The sequence below is a fragment of the Palaemon carinicauda genome, chromosome 19 (genome assembly GCF_036898095.1).
Source record: "Palaemon carinicauda isolate YSFRI2023 chromosome 19, ASM3689809v2, whole genome shotgun sequence".
Lineage (NCBI taxonomy): Eukaryota > Metazoa > Arthropoda > Malacostraca > Decapoda > Palaemonidae > Palaemon > Palaemon carinicauda.
Genome location: NC_090743.1, coordinates 59,492,859 through 59,515,358, shown reverse-complemented (window position 1 = coordinate 59,515,358; position 22,500 = coordinate 59,492,859). Strand labels below are relative to the sequence as shown.

General features: G+C 37.7%; 1 pseudogene; it reads right to left on the bottom strand.

Moving 5' to 3' along the window:
• LOC137658650 (fibrocystin-L-like) overlaps window positions 1-22,500 on the bottom strand; it is a 145,801-nt pseudogene that overhangs the window by 88,967 nt on the left and 34,334 nt on the right.

Sequence of the window (22,500 nt, the reverse complement as noted above, 5' to 3'; positions counted from 1 at the left end):
GACTTATTCTTATGAACACTGTCATCTTGCCCACCCTTCATACATTTTTTATTCAAGTACAAAGGATCTTTCAAGAAAAATGGAACAAAGAAACTCAAATATCTTACAGCATAAATTCATTAGATACACCAAACTACATAATCATATAGTCATTTGTATAGAGTTTCACCTCTTGGCATAAAAAAAAAACATATATCAATTACATAGACTTCCATCCTTTTTACATACACTAATTCCAGCATATACAGCCCCAGTAACCTAGCAAATCCAAGGACAGACTTACGTGTGGTTCTTCTCTGTGAACACTCACAAAATCAGCCACAATTGGATCATGCCACAATCTGTATTCAACGTCTCTATTAACAGTGAATGAGAAGGACTCTCTGGAAATTTAAGGAAACAACCATAAGCATAATTGTTAACTGTTATAAAATGAATAGATACAAGCAAAGCAATTATCATCAATAATTGGATATTTGATAAAATGAAATAAACAGGGGCAAAGACAAACATGCCAATACGAAATTATCTCAAATATGTGAGATATTGTTTATGCATAGACCTTGAATTCTCAAATAATTTATCGTAAATGAGTAAATATTAGTCAGAATGATCTAATTGTATTGCATTTTCATCATGACATACGAGAGCTGGAGAATTGCATCATGGTGCCTGATAGAAACTGCAAAATTATTCATGCCCTTACATGGTAAATAGGAGAACACTGTACCTAAAGCCAACTTCCTAAAGCATATGGCTGTTTATCACTAACTACAGCACAAAATAAAGTATCTAGATACATGATACAGCAGAACAGTCTTGGTGTGTGAAAAAGACACAGTCTTAATTATTACGTTATAATGTGTCTCAATACATACCTACCATGAATACCCTGATTAAGGAAGTGGTAGATAACTTGACAGATAAGTATTACTGCATGTATCCTAATACATGAAAAGCCGCAGAAAGTTTTCTGATGCTTACAACCTCAAATAAACTGTAAGTATTCTGATCCTTACAGCCTCACATAATCTGTAAGTATTCACATCCTTACAGCCTCACATAAACTGTAAGTATTCTGATCCTTACAGCCTCACATAATCTGTAAGTATTCACATCCTTACAGCCTCACATAAACTGTAAGTATTCTGATCCTTACAACCTCACATAAACTGCAAGTATTCTGATCCTTACAGCCTCACATAAACTGTAAGTATTCTGATCCTTACAACCTCACATAAACTGCAAGTATTCTGATCCTTACAGCCTCACATAAACTGTAAGTATTCTGATCCTTATAACCTCACATAAACTGCAAGTATTCTGATCCTTACAGCCTCATATAAACTGTAAGTATTCTGATCCTTACAGCCTCACATAAACTGTACGTATTCTGATCCTTATAACCTCACATAAACTGCAAGTATTCTGATCCTTACAGCCTCACATAAACTGTAAGTATTCTGATCCTTACAGCCTCACATAAACTGTAAGTATTCTGATCCTTACAACCTCACATAAACTGCAAGTATTCTGATCCTTACAGCCTCACATAAACTGTAAGTATTCTGATCCTTATAACCTCACATAAACTGCAAGTATTCTGATCCTTACAGCCTCACATAAACTGTAAGTATTCTGATCCTTATAACCTCACATAAACTGCAAGTATTCTGATCCTTACAGCCTCACATAAACTGTAAGTATTCACATCCTTACAGCCTCACATAAACTGTAAGTATTCTGATCCTTACAACCTCACATAAACTGCAAGTATTCTGATCCTTACAGCCTCACATAAACTGTAAGTATTCTGATCCTTATAACCTCACATAAACTGCAAGTATTCTGATCCTTACAGCCTCACATAAACTGTAAGTATTCTGATCCTTATAACCTCACATAAACTGCAAGTATTCTGATCCTTACAGCCTCACATAAACTGTAAGTATTCTGATCCTTATAACCTCACATAAACTGCAAGTATTCTGATCCTTACAGCCTCACATAAACTGTAAGTATTCTGATCCTTACAGCCTCACATAAACTGTAAGTATTCTGATCCTTATAGCCTCACATAAACTGCAAGTATTCTGATCCTTATAGCCTCACATAAACTGTAAGTATTCTGATCCTTATAGCCTCACATAAACTGTAAGTATTCTGATCCTTACAGCCTCACATAAACTGTAAGTATTCTGATCCTTATAACCTCACATAAACTGCAAGTATTCTGATCCTTACAGCCTCACATAAACTGTAGGTATTCACATCCTTACGGCGTCACATAGACTATAAGTATTCTGATCCTTATAACCTCAAATAAAGTGCTAATATTGTGATCCTTATAACCTCACATAAACTGCGAGTATTCTGAGCTTTATAACCTAACATAATCTGTAAGTAATCTAATCCTATAACCTGAGATAAACTGTACATAACCTGATCCTTACAACCTCACATTAACTCTTAAGAGTAATGGTATTTGGCACAAGACTCATAAATTCCATGAATGCATACACAAGACGCAATAGATTATTATTATTATTATTATTATTATTATTATTATCATCATTATTATTATTATCATTATTACTTGCTAAGCTACAACCCTAGCTGGAAACGCAGGATGCTATAAGTCCATGGGGCTCCAACAGAGAAATTAGCTCAGCGAGGAAAGGAAACAAAGAAAAATAAAATATTTTAAGAAGAGCAACAAGATTAAAATAAATATCTCCTATGTACACTATAAAAACTTTAACGAATCAAGAAGAAGAAAAATAAGATAGAATAGTGTGCACAAGTGTACCCTCAAGCAAGTGAACTCTAACCTAGACAGAGGAGGACCATGGTACAGAGGCTATGGCACTACCCAAGATTAGAGAACAACGGTTTGATTTTGGAGTGTCCTTCTCCTAGAAGAGCTGCTTACCATAGATAAAGAGTCTCTTCTACCCTTACAAAGAGAAAAGTTGCCACTGAACAATTTCAGTGATGCAATAAGAATTATTTGGTAATCTCAGTGTTGTCAGGTGTATGAAGACAGAGGAGAATGTGTAAAGAATAGGCCAGACTATTCGGTGTGTGAGTGTATGGGTGTAGGAAAAGGGAAAATGAACCGTAACCAGAGAGAAGGGTCCTATGTAGTACTGTCTGTCCAGTCAAAGGACCCCATAACTCTTTAGCGGCAGTATCTTGATGAATGACAATGAGTCCTGTTACTTACCCATCAAAGGCCAGCTGCGAATCGTCAACTGTGATCAAAGGTTTAGAACCAGGATCCTGCAGCCACTCTATGGTCCATCTTTTATTATGGCATGCGCCATACTGTTGGATGGCTATTCCCGTTGAGCCCAAAGCCGAGTTAATCATATCCCCGAGGTCATGGTCATTGATATCAGGGGCAATTCCTACGGAAAGACATGATAAAGGTTTAATGGTATTGAATATCAAGAGTAGATCCTACTTAACACCATACATCTGTCTGTCCCATAGCTTGACAGCAATGCTAAACAGGACCGGTGTTGTGGTTGTCTTTTCTTCTGTTTGGATTGGCATTAACACCATTCCTTTAGTGAAGACTTGGTGAAATGCTCTGGTTCAAGGTAAAAATGTACTTCATAAATGTAGAAATTCAAAATTCTAACTGATAACAAGTGAAATCCCCACAAGCAAACAAAAAGTAGACTCACTTCAAAGCTAAATAATCAACAGATGGTGCAACTCTCGTTGCAGTTCTACGGTTGTTGTTCTGAGCCTTGATTGTTCCTCTTTTTCTCTTTGATTCTGCCTAAATGTCCCCTAGAACATTGCCCCTTCCACACCGGAATAACAATGGCCAACTGATATATTTATTGAACACTATTTAAACACAGAGAAAAATATCAAGTGAAAACAGGCTGAGTGACTTGGCCAAAAAAACTGGGTTAGTTAAATAGTGAGAGGGGTTGGAGAAATAATTCTTTTATTTGTGTGTCTGCTTACACATGTAAGGAGGAAATGGTTATTCTCATTAGCAGTAACGATAGAGTTACCTAGTTGAGATTACCGCACCAGAAAAAAAAAAAAAAGACGTAACAATTTATTTCATGTCCATAAATTGTTAAGTGATGTGTGCCTCACAATACATTTAATACTTGGTGAGATTTTCAGTATTTACTTCTCTATCTATAAACCTATCTTTCCTTATTCCTATCAGTATTGATAAAGATGGGCAACCATGTTATCTTAAAAAAGGAATTTTAAAAGCATATGCTTTGTTTATACTCAACATTAAACCATTGTTCGTAAACTACGAGGTTTTGGACATTTTACATCATTAACAAACAAATGAACACATACATTAGATATCCAAATATGTGCAATAATGTAAATAAACATTTACTCCTGTGATATTGAAATGCATTATTCTTGAGCTTCCCTGGTCCCTTAATTGCTATGCCATGAAGTGTATGGAAATTTCTCATTTCAACGTCATGAAGATATTTTGTCATCTTTTCAATCCTTCCAGATTCAGTGGGTATTTTTATTAGATAATATTTCACATGCTTATCGTTTGATTTTGATGCTATTTTATATTCCTCTCTTTTTTTTCTTTTCTTTTTCAAATGTAACAAGTACAAAGTTTATCTGAGGCAGACTGTTCAGTAATGTAAATTACTGATGGTTAATGTGACAAAAGCTGAAACTTCACTGGTCAAATTTCAAAGGTGTCTGTGATGAAACTTAAAAGCACTTTGAGAAAAAAAAATTAAAAGTATTCTGACAAATTTTACAAGCTGCGAGAGAATCTAAAAGCATTCTGTGACAAATTTTACTAGAGGTCTGGGAAAAAAGATTGATAAGTATTCTAACAAAATTTACAAGAATTCAGTGACAAAACTTACAAGTAATTTGTGACGAATCTGAAAGGTATTCTGACAAGATTTACAAAAAGGTCGAGACAAAACTTACAAGTAATCAGTGAACAATTGGAATGTATTCTGAGAAAATGTACAAGAAAGTCTGTGACAAAACTTCCAGGTACTATGTGACAATATTAAAAAGTAAGTAATGCTATAGAATAACCAAGTAATCTGTAACACAATTTAGATGTAGTCTGTAACGAAATATGGTCAGTGACTAAATCCAAAGGCATTCTGTTATGAAATTAACAGTCTTTGAGGATGCACAAGGAGCACGTGATAACAGACTACACCGTCAAAATATTGCATTAAAAAAAACGGTAAATATCTGGCAACATTTATCCCAAAATTTTTACCGTTTTGAAAACGGATATATTGGTATAAAAGATTGATATTACAGTCACCAACCCGTAAAAGATAGTAACAAAGGTAAAATTACGGCCACCAGTATTTTACTGAAATACGGCTGAGAACAGTATATTTCTACGGAGATTTTCCAATTATACTTACAGATTTTTCCAACAGTGTACACCCACCTGAGATTGTGGTGCCCATAATGTCCATGGACCACGTGCCCGTTACTGGGTTAGTGGCCGTCACTACTCGTGTCACGTTCACCGTTCCACCAGTAACAGTGAAGCTGGCCTCGGTGGCACTGCTGTCTAAGTCTGTTACCCAAGATGGGTCAGCTGTAAACGTTAAAAAGTTGGGTTTTAGACATCATAAAAGTCGATTTCTTCTCTGCAGATCCAGAGAGATAATGTTTGACTAATGGGAAAAAAATCGGAGATTTATAAAAGGCGACAATTTGTGAAGAATGTTTCAATAAAATTGGTAAAATGTATGAGCTACATGCATTTATGATCTAAATGCATTTATGGAGAAAATTATATGCACCATTTTGAAACTGAAACTGACGAAATTGAAGTTTTAAAAACAGCATTGACTTCAAACTTTTGAAAACCAAACTAACTCAAGCGCTCTAAAACACAAAAAAAAAACTATTGAATTACCAAAACCCTTCCTAACAAATACACCTCACCCCCACCCCCACCCCCCCAAAAAATATCATCAAAACATATTTTCGTCCGTAATTATGTCGTTTTGGGTTCACTTTAAGTTAGGTGAAAAGAAACATATTTTACTTGGGTGTTGATTTTGAACGCGTTAAATATTTACCATTGAGAAATTAAATAGAACGATTAAATACAGTAGAATCTTTCAATTAAAACATACGATCGTTACCAAATTTATATCAACGCTGAAGACAACCTCAAACTAAAAACAAAACCAACAGGAAACTAATATGACCTTTAAATTCTTGAACCATTGTAATCCACAATCATTATCTAAAACTAAAACTGAAATCATCTAATTATTCTTAATCAATTAAAGAGATATCAGTACCAAAGCCTTAAACAATAGCAAATCATTTGTCCTCAAACAAACCCTGACTATTGTGGGTAAAAAAAGCAATTTCATTTGGTTGTAGTTTTTTAATTATCAACAATTAAGAAATGAAAGGATATTATCAATATGATAAAACTGTTAAAACATGTGATCGTTAGCAAATGAAAATTAAAACTGCAAGCAATTTTAAACCTAAAATAATACTAACAGGAAACCAATATATTGCCTAAAAATTCTTGAATCATTACAATTCACAATCGTTAAAACACTATACCTGAAATCTAAGAATTTTTAATCAAAGTCCTATAGATATCAGAACCAATCACATTTGGAAAACTTAAAGAAAACTGACCCACAGTCACCCAATCACAGGTCACTTACGTGATCCGTCAGTGACCCCCAATAATGGGAAGTTCCCGTGGCAGTTCGAAGTGCGAAACTGGACGTCGAGTTTGGAGGTCATTTCGTTGTTTTCTTCCACTGGGGTCACAATGACGTCACTTATCAGGATGCCCTGAGATCGAAGGGCTGATGGTCTCGTCTGGGTTACTAAAATGGAAAATGAGTATCTGAGGGCATAGTGCTTAAAATGTTATTATTATTATTATTATTATTATTATTAGTAGTAGTAGTAGTAGTAGTAGTAGTAGTAGTAGTAGTAGTAGTAGTAGTAGTAGTAGTTATGATGCAACTCTAGCTGGAAAAGTAGGATGCTATAAACCCAAGGGCTCCAATAGGAAAAAATAGCCCAGTGAGTAAAGGAAATAAAGACATAAATATCTAATCTCATTATTATTATTATTATTATTATTATTATTATTATTATTATTATTATTATTATTATTATTATTATTATTATTATTACTAGCTAATTTAAAGCCCTAATTGAAAAAGTAGGATGCTATATGACCAAGGGGTCCATCAGAAAAAATAACCCAGTGAGGAAAAGAAATAAATGAATAAATAGAATACAACAAGAGAAGTGATGAACAATTAATATATCTTTGGAATAAATGGTATAATGAGAGACATATGTCAAGCGGTTAAACATAAAAACATTCGCTGCAAATTTGAACTTTTGAAGTTCCAATTAACTTATCAAATTACCAAATATGTCAAAGGAACTCAAAATTTTGAGAACTCCAAAATAAGCTGCCTAAGATTGATTTTTTTTTTCAAAACTAAACAAAATAAATAAGTAACTTGTTCTCACCAGCAAACAATAAACAATAATAACCCATCTATACATTCGACAAACCAACAGAATTATTCATCCAATCAAGAAAACGCAAATATTAATAACAAACCATCTATATTTTCATCAGAGAACATGAATTCATCAACGTATACATCGTCAGATGAGGAATATGGTAATGGAGAATAGGCTCTTCGGACCTTAACAGCGGCTCCAGGATTTCGCTGGGTGTTGATCACGGATCCGTTCATGACCTTGAAGATGTCATGGCACTGATAATGCCATCTGTGAGGGAGATAGGATAACGTACTAAACTATTTTTTTTTGATGAGGCACATTTGCATTGACTCGCAGCGGTGCCCCGTTTAGATGGGAAAGGTTTTCTGCTATCTGATTGGTTAGAATGATCTTGTCCAACCAATCAGCGAGCAGGAAACTTTTCCGAGCTACAGAGTCTCTTCTACCCTTAATAAGTGGAGAGAAGCCTCTGAGCAATTACAGTGTAGTTGTGAAATCCTTGAGTGAAGAAGAATTTTTCTATTATCTTGATGTTGTCAGGTGTATGAGGAAAGAGGATAATGTGTTAAGAATAGGCCAGACTATTCTGGGTACGTTAAGGTTGAAGAAAAATGATCTATAACCAGAGAGGGATCCAACGTAGTATTATGTGGCCAGTAAAAAGACCCAGTAACTCTCTAGCTGTAGGAGTAGGCTGCGATTCTCTTAGAGCTTCAAGATAATTCATAGGAAAAGCTTAAATATTATTAATGAAAACATCAGAAAACTGCAAGGTAATATGAAAATTCTTGAGACTTATTCTAAAGCGATGTCTAATGTTTTTCTTTCTGAAAATTTCTGGTAATTACAAAACATAAAAAAAATGCTTTAGAATATAAATGTGTTCCCAGATAAACTTTACACAAGAGATCAATCAATTTCTTAAAACAAAATTATTATTATTATTATTATTATTATTATTATTATTATTATTATTATTATTATTATTATTATTATTATTATTATTATTATTATTAGCCAAGCTGCAACCCTAGCTGGAAAAGCAGAAACTACAAACTCAAGAACCCCAAATGGAAAAAAAAGCCAACAACAAAAAAAAAGATTTAAGTGAAGAATAAATTCTAAAAGAGGAAAAATAATAATAATAAACAGATAAGCCACCTATTATCAATTATGAAACTAGAATTTATACGAAGCTGCTCAAAAGTAAAACACTTGCACCAGTTTTTTTTTTTTTTATGGCTGTGGTTTCAACCATTTGATAAGGAAGATAATTCCACAATTAGGAATGACAATTCCCCAATCACGTAACAGATGGAATGAACCCTCTAGAACACTTTGTAATACTGAGCGTTATGAATTCTATTAAAGTAGTGGATGGCACACTATTGAAAGATCTAAATGTAAAAGACGATCAGCCATGAGAAAACTGAGCCATGAAGATAGGATGCACTTCACCTCTGGGCTCTAGAGTTTTCAAATATTCGGCTCCGAGATTGTATAACAAGCTCCAACTTGACATTAGAAAGGCTGGTGATATAAAGGCTCTCAGGGGAAGTTGGAGACTTTCTTGTTTACTCGATTTTATGATAACGTGGAGTTAGCAATTAACTTTATCTACACGATTCTCCAAATACTTAAACAATGAATATAACAAACAAATCTTGTGGGTCCTACAGTGCGCCGGGCCTTCACGTGTGTGGCGGCACTATAGTCAATTTTTTAGTGAGGCAGATTTGCACCGACTCTCAACGGTGCCCCTTTAGCTCGGAAAAGTTTCTTGCTATCTGATTGGTAAGGATAATCTTGTCCAACCAATTAGCGATCGGGAAACTGTTCCGAGCTAAAAGGCACCCATGCGAGTTGGTGCAAATCTGCCTCACTAAAAAGAATTGACTATAGGAAACCCTTCTTCAAAATAGAAGAAAAGAACTGATTTCCAAGTCAAATGGTTAAAAAAAAAAAAAAAGTGTTTTAATTATTTCTAAAGACAATTTATAGAACTCACGTGTCAGGGTCTGTCGTGTATGTATGACCGAACCAAACTGCATCACTCCTCCATCGGTTCCATTTGTCCCACCAATAGTATTCCACTCTCATATTGCTTCTCATATTTCCCTTCGCAGCAAAACACATCTGAAGGCAGAGATTAGAATGTAAAGTAAAGTCCTTGGTATGAATTATTATCACTCCGTTTTCCTCTAAAAATTCTAGAGGCATCCCTCATCTATGAACATTTTCCGTGGAGTTTCTATGTATTTGCTACTTAATATTTCAAGACACCAATTACAGTAACAATTTATTATTATTATTATTATTATTATTATTATTATTATTATTATTATTATTATTATTATTATTATTATTTATCATTTATTATTATTATTATTATTATTATTATTATTATTTATTATTTATCATTTATTATTATTATTATTATTATTATTATTATTATTATTATTATTATTATTATTATTATCATTATTATTATTTATTTATTATTATTATTATTATTACTAGCTAAACTAAAACCGTAGCCATGTCGTCCTGATGGAAGTTCCTTAAAGTAGCTTCCTAAGGGATATATGTACTACAGTGATATTCCCAGAGAATTTTACCTTTATGTATCCAGAATTCTAACTCCTGGCGCAAATATCCTTAAATTTTCTCTCAAGGATATCGTATAATATCAGAGGACGTATTCTTGACACGCCACATAGCAATCTGCACCCCTAATAGCGTTTATGCTTTGAGGAGGTGTGGCAGAATAAAAAGGGAGCCGTATCAAGGTTACCCCCGTTCTCGTACTACTATTGAGTATGACAACAGCACCATTCCCACGATGGCGGACATTCCTTGTAGCATTGAGCATGGTGTTACAGATGCAGTACAACGGGAGGGATACTGTGAATATCTTTTATTTTTAGAAGAGATGGGTGGGTCCATCAGGACGATATGGCCATGTCACCCAAAAATAGATTTTTCGCTTCGCTCAAAATCCGTTTTTTGGGCTCAAGCTATGTCGTCCTGATGGAAGCATACCAGAGCATTAGTGTATCTGAGGATTTTCATCAGTGCCTTAACTTTAGAGCAACCTTTTCTATGGTCATGGGGACCAGTTGAGACAAGTGACGTCACCGTTATTCGTCATCATCACTAATCATAAACAATGTTAGTGCTTCCTGCCTCCTACAGGGAAGAGTCATTCTAGACAGTAGAAAAGGGGTCTCGAGGTTAACATATATTGTATGACCAAACATAAGTATACACTGAATATACAAATAGTCTCATAGTTGTATATTTTGCTGAATCAATATCAGTGTCTCTTATATCTATTATTTGTGGAATACTTACTTTGGTAAGTCGAAGAACTCTAGCATTTATACATGCAATTGTCGGGCGAATGCAGACGCACTACATTCTAATAGACATTTATTCTTAATAAATGACTAAAGGAGATGGTTAGTAAAACGAATGTAGTAAGACAATGGGATTATACCTGTAACGAGTACAGAGACTATATTTCTTTCTTGAAAGGAAAGAAATGATGAGTGCCACTCTCAGACTAAAGAAAATTTATAAAACAATTTCTCTTCATAATTCCTGTACTGGTTACTTCTATCTGCACTGTGTACTACGTACACCGGCACTAGTGCTATCTGTATAATTCCACACCTGGGATTTTGAACAGAGCTAGTGTCACCATGGTAACACTTAATCAAAAGAGGTCACACCCTAAGAGGGATGACTGCTTCTCCCTTTAATTGACAGTCCCAGTCAATTAGCTGTTCATCGTAGAATTAGACGGCAGGTTAAATACTCTACCCGATGTCACCACATACTGCTTCAGATCATGGACTGGCTTAGCATAGTGTTTGTAGAACACTCTGGATGATTCTCACCCAGTACATGTGCGAAGACATGTGAAGTCCCAAAACCATTAACTGTTTACAACAGTAATTAGGGGGCAGGTTTTAATACACTACCTGCCACCACTACGAAGTGTTTCAGTTCATGCACTTGTTTTGCATAGTGTTTGTAAAACACTCTGGATGATTTCCTTCCAGTGTATGAACGAAGACGCTCAAAGTCCATATACTGAAAGAAGTTCAGTGATGAAGCAATCTTTCTTGGATGATGACCTGCGGAAATACTGTCAGGATCCGCTCTACGAATAAAGTAGGTGAGCTTCGCCCTTAGTTGTTTCTGGGATAAATTTGATCCAGAAGCTTCTCCTTTAAAGAGCTGTCCTCCCCTGAAGTCTGAAGTTCTACGAAGATAGACCTTTAGACACTCTACAGGACATAGAGAGACATCTTCCTTCAGAGGGCAGATTCTCCAGGGACCCCACCTCTTAGTGGGTAGCTCGTTTTTAGTGAGAAAGGATGGATCAGGAAAGAGATTCAGTTCTCCCACTTCTGTGAACTGAATGTGACCCTCATCTCTGAATAGGGCCACTATTTCACTAACTCTAGCCCCAGAGGCTATAGCAAACAGAAAAATAACCTTTTGGGTTAGATCCTTGAGAGAACAATCTTCATTGTTCACAGATGAGGCATAATATAGGACCTTGTCCAAAGACCAAGAGATGGGCTTTGGTGGTACTGCGGGCCTAAGCCTAGCACATGCCTTCGGAATCTTATTAAAGATTTCATTCGCCAGATCCACTTGAAAGGCATATAGGAGAGGTCTAGTCAAGGCTGACTTGCACGTATTTATCGTATTGGCCACCAGACCTTGGCTATGAAGGTGGACAAAGAAGGATAGACAGAAGTTCAATGAAATTTCTTTCGGTCCTTTTGCTTTCACAAACGCAATCCACTTTTTCCAGGAAGACTCATATTGCCTTCTAGTTGACTTAGCCTTGTATTCTTCTAAGAATTTTATATTGCCTTCTGAGATCCCAAATCTTTTTCTAACCGCTAGGGTAAGAAAATCATGAAATGAAGGGTTTGGGTTCTCTGTGATAAAACGAAGGCAGTTAATTTCTGAAACTTTGGAAATATACCTAGGATCAGAGCTAGGACCAGCTTCATCTTCAGTTTCTTCATTAAGGACAGATTGCTCTTGGGCTATCTGGGAGCCAAAAAAGCTACTCCCCCTTAGAAGTATCTGAGCCTGTTGAGGACCTTCAGCTGGTGATTGGATGGGATGAACAGGTATACCCGAGTCCATCCCTTTCATTCTAGAGACATGTCGTCTATCAGCCCCACTAGAGGATCCTCGTATGGGGCTACATATCGAGGTAGTTTCTTGAAGACGCTCGTGATGAATAGGTCGAACTGCAGTTCCGGAACTTGCTCCCATCTGGGAGGGAATAGATCTGCGTCCGTGGACCATTCCGACTGTCACATTATGGATCAGTTGTATATGAACTGCTGACAGGTGCCATCCCTTTAAGAAAGGGATGGTTAACTTCACCTAGACTGTATGAGACGTTCTTTAGCACTATCGATTGTGATGTCTTATTATCGCTTTGGTGTCCCAGATCAGTAGTAAGAAGTCTGTCTGTGTGGAAGAAGCTTCCTCACTCATGATAGGACCAGCAGAGTCTTGAGACTTTCGTGCTTTAATTTTTGTTAGAGAAGCGATTAAAGAGGGACCGATCTCAGTCTTTTTTTATCTCTTCAAGCGTTTGATGCGTATTTTCTCCAGGCTCTTAACACATCTTTCCGCTGTGCTCTTAGCACTAGGTCTGTCACTATTGCGAACTGGGGAGAGTTTAGCGCTTCTCTCTGTTAGCGTCTTGGAAATCTGACTGATTACCTGAGTCTCTTGACAGACCTCGCGACCTCCTTTTATATTCCCAAGGGAAAGGAGAGTTGATGTGACTGTGGGCTTCAATGGTTTTTCAGCCATTGAAACCCTTGAGCTGGAGAAAGTCGAGACTTCTAGAAGCTTATCTTGCATCGATGATGTCCCGGGAACTGGGTCATTTCTTTGGATGCACATCGGCCAGCCACTTCGGGTGCTGCCCACCCCAGCCTCTCGTCCAGGTATACTAATGCCTGAACTATTTCTAGGCTTGATTTCAACGTGACTAAGTTTGCCAATCCTATGAAGATATTTAGGACTGTGAGTCCGACACGTATCTTTCCTAGGATGTATGTTACAATCTATAACTTGAATTCTAGATAGGAGGAAAGGGGGTGGTTGACTGGAAGATTCCACAGGACACCTTTCAGGTCTGACAAGACTACAAACACCCCTATTTGGAACAAGGTCCATATGTTCGGAAGGATTAACATTCTGAACTTGCTGTTTTCTATGAACTTGTTGAGTGGCGACAAGTTCAGAATGACTCAGAGATTTCTTGAGTCCTTCTCGTGAACACAAAACAGCCTTTCCTGGAACTCGATGGACTAAGTTTTCTTACCACCTGTATGCTCTATAGTTCTCAAGTATACTCCTCCAGGAGGGTTTTGAATTGCAGGAGAAGGTAAGGAAATGATGGTGGAGACATTTCTGTTTCCCATCAAGGTCCCATCTTGAATAGGCTTTGGACCGAAGGATCGAAGGTCTGACGATCCTGAAGGTACGTTCCTCCTAGCAGAAGCGTCTTCATGCTTCGAATAGTCAGTAGGTTTAAACTTTTGACCATATGCCAGTGGCACCGTGGTCACTGGAATAGTGGGATGTTGTTGAGCAGCCCGGATATTTCCAGCATTTCCCGTCTTCTTTTTAGGTTGGGGACCCACAACCATGGAAGATTTTCTCTTTGAAAGGATGCCCCACTTTTGGAGAAGACTTATGTTCTCCATGGTGGTATTCTTAATCACTTTCCTAATTACCTCGTGTGGGAAGAGGTCTTTACCCCAGATGTTGGAAGATATTAGCTTCCTTGTTTCGTGTTTCACTATTGCAGCAGCGAACACAAAGTCTCTACATGCTTTCCTGGCCTTCATAAAGGCGAAAAGGTCCTTTACTAAGGTAGCCATATGCATTTTGGCTATGACCATGAGCATGTCTGGGGTATTTTGGTAAGTTGAACACAACTCTATGTAGTTTTGTAGAGAAAGGGAGGCCGCAAGTCTCCCCTTTGTCTCTTGTTCATTATACAAGAGCAACACAGATAATTTAGGGAGACATTCATTAAATTGTCGACTTGCGAAATCCACGTCTAATTTTCTTACTGAAAAGGTCAAATGGACTTCCTTCCAGTCCTTTTCCTGTCTGGGAAAAGCTGGTGACACACGCTTGCACTCTTCGAGTGTGGGACATGGCTTACCTGCCTCCACCGCTTTGGCAACAGATGTAAATGCCTTCCCCGCAAAGGGGAATGAGAGTGAAGTAGGAGCAAGAAAGGAAGGGTGTCTGTTATTCAGTGAGAATACCTTTGACTATGAATAACCCGCCTTTTTCAGACTACCTGAGAGGATAGCCTGTGCCTTATCATGGTCGAGAATCATGACCTCCTTTGGTTCTGTTCCTTTTCTTGACTTTGGTTCGTACCTCAGTCGAACCAAACAATTAGGGAAAGCATCAAAGCTTGGCCAAAATTGAATTTTGTCCAAAGGAACAGCACCCATTTTCTCTGAGATGTAGAGATTGCCATTTAAAATCGGCATCGGCTCTGCAAACCTCCAGGGATTGGTTTTGGAGCATGTTGGTAGGTCTTGATCCATGGGTCGTTTGAATGACCCTTGGGAAGCGACAAGAGAAGCTTTGCGAGGCTCTATCTTGCGTTTTACGTCCTGCTTTTCGTTTTGTTTACAAAAGCTCTCTATTTGATTATTAAATTGGATACATAATTGTACCATTCAATCTAATAGAGGGGTAGAAGATGAAGATGTCGACATCGATGGCTCAGGAGCCGGCATAGGCGGAGGAAATTCCGACACGACATTTTCCTCTTCTACCCTGGGGCACTTCCTGCCCTCATTCCCAAAGGTTATCTGGCCGTCAGGGGATGTAGTTGGCGCCTGAGGCACGACTATTTCCTTACTTGCTTTCGGAAATAGTAGCTTACGCATCCTATCATTAGGTAGGAAAGGTCCCGGAGAGATTTTTTGGAAGCCTCTCACCCAGTTGCGTAATTTGTATTGAGCTGTATCCCTAGTCTCCGTAGACTTGGGATTTTCAAAACCTTCAGACATTAATGTCCGACATATATTGCAAACCTGCGGGTTCCAATAATGTAGGGATCCGGAAAATATATTGCAGGGGGCATGAAACCTGCAAGTATTATGACCGTAAAAATACTTACTTTTGGCCTTGCAGAGGACTGCAGCACAAGGTATCTGGTGTTCCTCCTGTAAAGAAAGGAAAACCAAATGAGTATACAATGGATTATCTCCTTGACAATCAACATGCAAATGTCCTTTACAATAGAGTAGCTTAGGATAGTAAGCTATAAAGGGATAGTAGGAGATACATACTTGTGTACCCCTGTGAGCAAATGCTGTTGCCTCCCCTCAGTATTAACTACATGGAGATTTCTCTATAGAGTAACTCCAAGTAAAAGGACTCTTACCCCTAGGGTTAGAGAAGTACCAATTCACTGTCCCATTATAGTGTTAATACTGTGTGGTCAGGATGACTGATTCTCAATCAGAATATTGAAGAAAAACTATTCATTCAATATAAGAGCGGTACCAGAGGAATGCTCTTACAAGGGTACCTAAGGTATGTTAGAAATTACTACTATATAATGGTACTGTAGTTTTCTATTTGCAGTAAGTCTATATTGCAATTTACTGGCTACTGTACAATCATGTATTGTAGATTAGTCAGTATGCTGCCTTCGTAGCAGCATATGACAGTACGGTCCAGCTAGCATGAAGCCGGCTGGACTAGGGAAAAAAAGACATATATTTGTGTATCCCACTCAGCCTATTTGCCGTAGCCTTCCTTACAATATTAAACTATTGAGTTTCCTGATCAGGGAGACTGAAGGATAAAGGCTCTACCCTGTAAGGGTTAGGAGTGTATCACCCCTGCCTTGAAGCTATTTAATATTGTAGGGTAATCCGAATACTGATTTCTAATCAGGATATTGAAGAAATTATATTCATTTAATATGGGAGTGGGTTCAGCAAATGCCTGTGTTTGGATATCCAAGATATATTGGAAATAACTACTAGTATAAAATACATGGTAGTTTTCTATCTGCAGTATATTACATACTGTAGATATACTGGCTACCTGTAGAGATAGCATGGAGTAAAGGCTACTCCTTTACTGTGTATGTATACAGTAATTAAGGATGTAAAAGTCTAATTTTACTGCCTTTCTCCAGAAAAGAAGGTTCTAATGGAAGGGGAGAATGTACCATTCAGGCTTCCATCCAGCTACAGTACTATTGCCAGCAAGGTGCCGCCAATACACTGCCGGCAGGCTAGCCTCCGGCACTGGTCTGGCCGGCGGTATTCCGGCAACAGAACCTGTGGATAGCAGTCCAAGGGGAACTGAAGAACCTTGGGGACAGAAAGGGACTTCCCACTCACAGCCACCATGGCTGCCGGCAGCCGCTAGTTGCCGGCATCCATCCTGGCTGCCGACAGTCATCAGCTACCGGCAGAGACCATAGTTTCCGGCAGATGATGTGGCTGCCGGCAGTATGCATTGCCGCCAGCCATAGTTACTGACATTCAACATGGCTGCCGACAGTTGTCAAGGCTAGAGAGGGAGTCTGGCCGGCTCCGGCAACCTACCGGCAATGGTAAGGTTGCAAGATGCCGGCCAAATGAAAGACAATGGCTCAGCCATCAAAAGTGGACAGAGGGTTAGGGAACAGGGTCCTGTATAGTGTGTGAAAGCAACTGGCAAAATTGTCAGCCCTACCACCTCTTAAAAGAAACTCTGTTTCAGTATGGACAGAATCCTAGGTGACAGGAGAGTCTCAGTTCTCCACCCTAGGGATTGCCAATACAGTTAAGGGGATGGCGGCATTGCCGCCACCTCTCAACAAGGGAGAAAACAGAGTTCCAGTGCTGCGTCATCCTAGGCAAAAGAAGAATATCACTCTTCAGCCTAGGGGACTGCGGCACAGGACTAGTCTTCTAGTCGCAAGGAGAAGATGGTATCCTACCACTACTTCAAGTGCGGCTAGGGAGGGCTAGCATTCAATGCCGGCAGCCTAGCCGCAGGGGAATGATGGATTCCTACAACCCATTCGTCCTGCCGGCAGGTCGCCGGCATAAGACTAAATACTCTGAGATTCTGACTAAATCCCAAAACCTGCTGGTATACCACAGCCAGTGGTTTAAGGGAAGAGGACAGGAAAAACCCTAGGCTAGTCATGTCTGAATAAAATTCATGGCATGGCCACTAGGGTTGTAGCCTGAAGCTACACTCAGAGGGAGAAGAGATTACCCTTAAATCTCGATGGAGACGTGTAATGTTTCATATAATTCTAGGAGGTATCAGTCTCCACTTGAATTGAAAAAACAATACACGAGGGTAAGCGGGGAAATGTCTGAACGTATAATAAAACACCTAGGTTAGGTTACCTAGGCTAGACGAGATCTCGGTTACCTAAATCACCGAAACTCTAACTATACGATCAACATGGAAAAGGAAAATTATCCACATTATCAAAATCTTTACGAGTATAATTGCCTAAATATCTAAATAATTAAAATAATTAAATAAAGCTATTTAAAACTGGAAGTCGTTCTGCTATCTAAATAACACATGCCTAACGAACGACGGCGCCCATGGCGCCTCCAGTAACTGGCCTAGCTCTTAGGCACAATAAATTACTTCAATTTCATTGTGAAACAGGAGCTAAAATATACTCATAGTAAAGACCCGATACTCAACTTTCCAGAGGCGGAAGAAGATGGAGAAAGCATAATTATAATCCTGTAAAACGATCGAAAAGTTAGATCAACAGGGAATATCACCGAGTGAAATCGCTGCAAAATAAGGAATGTCCGCCATCGTGGGAATGGCGCGGTTGTCATACTCAATAGTAGTACAAAAAGGGGGGTAACTTTGATACGACTCCCTTTTTATTCTGCTACACCTCCTCGAAGCGTAAACGCTATTAGGGGTGCAGATTGCTATGTGGCGTTTCAAGAATACGTCCTCTGATATTACTGTATACAATATCCTTGAGAGAAAATTTAAGGATATTCGCGCCAAGAGTTAGAATTCTGGATACCTAAAGGTAAAATTCTCTGGGAATATCACTGTAGTACATATATCCCTTAGGAAGCTACTTTAAGGAACTTCCATCAGGACGACATGGCTTGAGCCCAAAAAATAAAATACAAGAGAAGTAATGAACAATTAAAAGAAAATATTTCAAGAACATTAACAACATTAAAACAGATCATTCATATGTAGACTATAAAAAGAGACTTTTGTCAGCCTGTTCAACATAAAAAAAAAAAAAAAACTTTGCAGCAATTTTCAAATTTTGAAGTTCTACTGATTCAAATACCCGATTAGGAAAATCATTCCACAACTTGGTAACAGCTGGAATAAAACTTCTAGAATACTGTGTAGTATTGAGCCTCATGATCGAGAAGGCCTGGCTATTAGAATTAACTGCTTGCCTAGTATTACGAACAGGATGCAACTGCTGTGAAGATATGAATTACTATTATTATTATCATTACTAGCCAAGCTACAACCCAAGTTGGAAAGCAAGATGCTATAAGCCCAAGGGCTCCAACAGGGAAAAATAGCCCAGTGAGGAAAGGAAATAAGGAAATAAATAAATGATGAGAATAAATTAACAATATATCATTCTAAAAATAGTAACAACGTCAAAACAGATATGTCCTATATAAACTATTAATGTCAAAAACAGATATGTCATATATAAACTATAAAAAGACTCATGTCAGCCTGGTCAACATAAAAACATTTGCTCCAACTTTGAACTTTTGAAGTTCTACTGATTCAACTACCCGATTAGGAAGATCATTCCACAACTTGGTAACAGCTGGAATAAAACTTCTAGAGTACTGTGTAGTATTGAGCCTCATGATGGAGAAGGCCTGACTATTAGAATTAACTGCTTGCCTAGTATTACGAACAGGATAGAATTATCCAGGGATATCTGAATGTAAAGGATAGTCAGAGTTATGAAAGATCTTATGCAATATGCATAACAGACTAACTGAACGACGGTGCCAGAGATTAATATCTAGATCAGGAATAAGTAATATAGTAGACCGAAAGCTCCTGTCCAACAAATTAAGATGAGATTTAGCAACTGAAGACAATACAGGAGAACAATACTCAAAACAAGGCAGAATGAAAGAATTAAAACACTTCAGAATAGATTGATCACCGAAAATTTTAAAAATTAGTTACTCAATAAGCCCATTTTTTGTGTAATTGAAGAAGACACAGACCTATGTTTCTCAAAAGTAAATGTTCTGACAGGAGTCATACCTTAAATTCTAAAAGTCAAACAGAGTTAAAGAAACATTATCAATGCCGAGACCCGGATGTTATGGAGCCACTGTCTTCAACCTACTTACAATCATACTTTGAGTTTTGATAAAATTCCACTTCAAGACCCATAATTTGCATCAGGCACTAATTCTAGCTACATCTCTATTAAGAGATTCACCAACGCCATTCCCATATTCAGGAAATGGAATTGATGAAAAGAGAGTAGCAACATCTGCATATGCAACGAACTTGTCTTCTAAGCCAAACCACATATCATGTGTATATAGTATGAAAAGTAATGGGCCAAGAACACTACTCTGAGGAATATCAAATAAAACATTCCTATACCCCTTATGTTGTCAATCAACAAAAACTATTTGTGAACTATTATTTAAAAATTCAATAATGATACTAAGAGAAGACCCAACCACTCCCAACTCTTTGAGTTTGAAAACAAGGGCCTCATGATTAACACGATCAAAGGCAGCACTAAAATCAAGGCCAATTGTACGAACTTCCCGACCATAATCAAGGGATTTCTGTACAGCATTGGAGATTGTAAGAAGGACATCACAAGCTCCAAGGCCTTTACAAAAGCCACATTATATGCTAGAGAATAGATGATTACCTTCAGCAAGCCTATTAAGACGTTTTGCCAGAAGACGTTCAAAAACTTTAGATAATATGAGTTATGGAAATTGGGCGGTAATCACATTGATTTGAATTACTACAAAATGTATTTACATAATGGAGTAACATTACCAGCTCTCCAATAAGTGCTAAAAGAACCTGTGCTTGCTATCTTGCGCAAAATAATGGATAACTTTGGAGCTAAGAAATCTGCTGTCTTTATAAAACGACAAAGAAAAAATACCATTTGGGTCTATACATCCATAAGCATCAAGGTCCGTCAAGAGAGCTTTAATTTCATGAGATTGAAAAGCTAAACTAGTTAGTTTAGCATCAAGAAAGCAGGAATGGGGAGGATCTAGTTTCTCATTACTCTGCTTACTATGAAATACATCAACCAAAAGGAATTGATTCGGGAATTTCAAGACATAATTGGAGAATTTCAGGAACTCTCTAGTGAATTTCCGGAACTTGTGGAATTTCAAAAATAACTTGGGGAATGTGTAGAACCAAAGTTAAGCGAGTGGATAAGTGGTTTAGGACCGGGAAGAGGAATATCAGACATGATTTTCATCCTGAAAATTATATTTGAGAAGAGCTGGTAGTGGAACACAGACAGGTATATCGCTTTTATAGACTTAAAGAAAGCATCTAATCGAGTGCCAAGGTAAAAGATATGGGGTGCATTGAGAGATAGATATTATGGGGCTCCTACAAAACTAATAAGAGCAATTTATAACACCTATCAAAGTATCAGGTTCAGAGTAAATACAAACACTGAAAATGAGAACTAGTTTGAAATCCAATCAGGAGTAAGACAAGGTAGTGTTCTTCCCCCCACCCCCACCCCCCTCTTCTTTCCATATTTTTCATGCATAAATTTATGAGACAGCAAAATTCTGATGAGAATCAAACCAGTGATCTACAATATGCTGATGACCATGCAGTTGTAGTAGAAACTATAGAGAATGTTCAACAGAGATTGACAGACTGGAGTAGCATCCTAGCAATAAATGACATGAAGATTAGCAAGGAGAAAACTGAGATTATACTCCTGTTTCAAACACCAGCGGATATAAATTTTTCATTAGAAGGGTAAGCATTAAAATAGTACAGAAACTTTTGATATTTGAAAGCTGTATTTGGTGATCAAATAACACTAAGCTGGAAATAACTAATAGAATATATTTAATACTAACTTGTATCTACTGTTTCTACTTTTGAAAGATAGGAGCATACCCCATATAGTAAAAACTGTTATGCGCATCTCCATACTGAGGCCAATTCTAACCTACGGGCATGAGTCTTGGAAGTTATGAGAGGATAACTTCGATGGTTTGGACATGTCAAAAGAATGGAAGAAGAACCATATCCAAGGAAATTCTTGGAAGGGAGACCCCAAGTCCGAAGGGCAGTTGGTAAGCCGAAGATGAGGTCAATGGAAAATACTGAGAAAGGAGTGAGAAGATGTCTGTGGGAGTTTCAGGAATTACTTGGGGAATTTCAGGAATGCCTTGGTGGCATTGCAGTACCTGGGAAATTCCAGGAATTCTTTGGGTAATTTCAGGAATTCTTTGGGTAATTTCAGGAATTCTTTGGGAGTGTCAGAAATTCTGGGGGGAATTTCAGGAAATCCATTTGGGGAGTTTCAGGAATTAATTGTGGAGTTTTACAAATTCCTTGAAGAATTTCAGAAATTACTTGGAGAATTTTTGGAATTACTTAGGGGTAATTTTGAGGATTCTTTGGGGCACAATTTCAGGAATTAATTGAGGAGTTTCAATAATTACTTGGACAATGTTTTAGTTCACACTCTAGATAATAAGGAATATAAACAGAGGTACAAAATTACGTACAATTTCCTAGCTAATAATACAAATACCAGAGAAGTAACAGAAATTACTTAGGTAATTAATTCATATAAACAACAAACACTGCCAGAACTTGAATCATCCTATCATAGTAATCCTATTGACTTGGAGAGAGTTT